This window comes from Urocitellus parryii, chromosome X (assembly GCF_045843805.1).
Source record: "Urocitellus parryii isolate mUroPar1 chromosome X, mUroPar1.hap1, whole genome shotgun sequence".
Classification (NCBI taxonomy): Eukaryota; Metazoa; Chordata; class Mammalia; order Rodentia; family Sciuridae; genus Urocitellus; species Urocitellus parryii.
The window spans coordinates 66,695,157-66,698,364 of record NC_135547.1 but is presented as its reverse complement, the minus strand read 5'-3'; the positions used below and the strand labels follow the sequence as shown (position 1 = coordinate 66,698,364).

At 37.0% G+C, this 3,208-nt stretch overlaps 1 pseudogene; it reads right to left on the bottom strand.

Moving 5' to 3' along the window:
* Positions 1-1,352: 1,352 nt before the first annotated feature.
* On the bottom strand, positions 1,353-2,980 carry LOC113175579 (protein PHTF2-like; annotated as a pseudogene).
* Positions 2,981-3,208: the final 228 nt, after the last annotated feature.

Below are 3,208 nucleotides of genomic sequence, written 5' to 3'. Positions count from 1 at the left end.
ATGTAATGTCATATAATACTGAACTGTGCTTAAACTGCAGCTTAATCAGTTTAGATCCTGTTCCTAAATATTTCAAGAGAAAACCTGACTGGATCTTGATTTACCCAATAAAATGCTGTATATGTTTAGCTGAGTCCAATGCAATATTCCTAAGTTAAAGGATTTTTCCTCAAGTAAGGCAATTTCATGACATTGATGGAGATATAGTGTTTAGCAATAGCTTCTATTTTAATAAGATCTTAGTTTGTCAGTTTATGAGCAATTACCAGGATCTCAAGTATTTGGATATCAGTTTTATCACCCTTTCAACAACTAAGAACATAAATGCTTAACAATAAAATATAAAGATTAAAATAAATGAAAAAAAGTGAACAAGTAAAATAAATGTAAGAATTACATAAGACAGTCTGATGTAAACACTTTAGTTTCCCAGTGGAGACTCATGAAGCAGAGTCAGTGACCACTTTCAGGTAGCTTAGTCAGTACTTGTATTCTGGAAAAGAGGCTACATCTTCTTTTCTCTGAATTGTCATGATTTAATCTTCCACAACTTTAAATTAAACCCAAACAAGTCACTGATAACACCAGAAACAGCTGAGAAGATGACAACCTGGGTGATGTTATAAAGCAGCAGATTCACTGTAAGCCCATATAATCTAAAGGGGCTGTCCAGTTCCTTTAGTAGTTTAGTAGCCAGTTTTAAAACATTATTCAATAGTGTCAGTTCCTCCTTTTTCCTAGGTTTTTTCTCTATTTTCAAGTAGAGGTTTATCTGCTTGGTGGGTAATATTGAACTTTACTTGTTTCTGATCCAAGAGTAACAAATCTTAAGAGAAAATGTGTTAATGAGATGCATCAGATTACCAGTTCCCAGTTGTAGTGAAAATCAAGGAAGTAGATGATAGGAAAAAGGCAGAATACAACAGACACTAGTATGGCAATATGTAAAACAGTGGATGTGTAACCGATGTGATTCTGCAATCTGTATATGGGGTAAAAATGGGAGTTCATAACCCACTTGAATCAAATGTGTGAAATATGATATGTCAAGAGCTTTGTAATGCTTTGAACAACCAACAATAAAAATTTTAAAAAAAGAAAATCAAGGAAGTTCTCATGCACACAAAACAGCTGAGTGCAACAAATAAATACAACTGAGATAGTCAACAAGAAAGCAGATGATACTATTACATCAACTGATCTCTGAGGACCTCAACACTTAACATAGGGACAGAGAGATAGCCACATTTTTATATCTATACTTTCTTCAGCCAGAAATGAGGAATCTCAGATTGCTGTGCCTTCTTTGTAGCTATTAAATATCCAAAGAGTTTCGCAAAAAGTAGTTGCTATTAATAAGTTCTTTTTGCTACACAGAGCAAGAAAAAGAAAGTCCATACAAGAGAGATATGGACCACAAAACATATTATAACCATAAAAAGAACCATGACATCTTCATTAGAACCAAATGAAATCACATAAACTTCTGAAGCAGAATGTGCTGTGAGTTGTTTCAAGTCTGTAGCTTGAGAAAGTAAAAAAAACAAATGGGATTAAACCCAGGATTAGAGAGATTACATTTCCAAAACTCTGGTATCCTATTCCTCGTATATGGCTGATCACTCTGTTCATTATCATTACACTGATTTCAAGTACAGACATTTCTGCTTTTTTACAGTCATTGCCTTCCTATACTATAGCACTTATTTTTCTAATTCTGAGGGGGACCTATGAAGCCAGGGCAAATGACTCTAATGAAAATGGTAGTCTCCATATTATGTTTTCACACATGGAATAATTTGAGGATTTTCCACATCTGTCTCACTGGTACAAGATAAATGGCATTCTGCACAATGTAACAAGTCTTCCCAAAATATATATTCTGTTTCAGATTCTGGACTTGTGTTCTTAGAATACTGTCTGGAACTTGAACAGTGAGAGCTGCAACTAGTAACTGATTTAGGGACATCCTCATTAGGATATTGTTTCTTATAATAGTGTGACTTTTATTCTGAAGGATGTTTTCAGAACTCCTGTCTACATGACAACATAATGAGTATCCTAATTCAGGACCTTCCTCAACAGACACTTCAGAATCATTTGTTGTTGTCCTATGGGTGTCTTTTCTGGGAATATTCCTCTTGTCCCTGTGATCCAGGCTGTCTCTTCTGGTTTAACAGTTTCACACTGAGTTTTGTGGTTTTGCATTCCATCTTCAGTGTTTTTAACAGACTTTTTTTTCCATCAACAGATACATAGCCATTGTTAGTCTCAGTTGACTTAACAATTGAATTATTTGCTTTCTTTGATTCTAATAAAAAGAAAGCAGCATTCCAGAGATCTCTGAAGACAGTATCAACACGGTAAGTGGTGCTTGTACTGTGGCTCTGAACTGCTCCTTCCTGTGTGTTTGCTGTGATACTAGAACCATCTTCTTCCCTATGTCTGTCCAAATGAGCTGCTTTTCTTAATTTACTTCTCTTTTATTGCCTGTACCTAATGGGTTTGGATATTCTTGTTGAAACAATATGGCAATGCAGAGTTCCCAAGAGCAGCATCAGCCATGTCTGCCAGATCACTTCTGTCAGAGGTATACCATGTGGGCTGGAAGTGGACAGAATAATACTAGTACAGCAACTTGAAGAAGATAAAGGACAAGAAGCCAGAAAAAGATGACTTTTGATGTTAATTGTTACCACCAAGGGAAGCAAAGAAAAAAAAAAGAAAGAAAAAAATCTACTTGAATAATTCCCTTTCTGGTCAGAGAACTCCAAGGACTTTCAGGCTTTCCCTTAGCAAATGCAGACACTCGTACAAAATCAATATCAATGAGATCTGGTTTCACATGTCCTGTTTTCTTTGGTTTATTCCTTAACCCCTTAATTTTTCTTTGTTCAACAGATTCTTCCCATATTTGTTGATCATATGCTCCAATCTTCTTTTGATACCAGACTATAGCATCTGTGACTTTGGACGTCATTTTTTCTACTAAAATTGCATGTTCCTCATTTGAAGCATAGGAGCAGGCAATGTGCCGCTAGGAGGCACTGGGGTGCACTGGGACACATTGAGGCCAGAACTGTTGCTGCTGCCGCCACTGCCACCTGAGCCCAAGGATCCACAGCAATGCTGCCAGAGAGGAGGGCACGCTACCTCCACAGCATCACCTCACCCGCTTTCCTTCAGAGTTCCCCCCACCCCCCCTCCC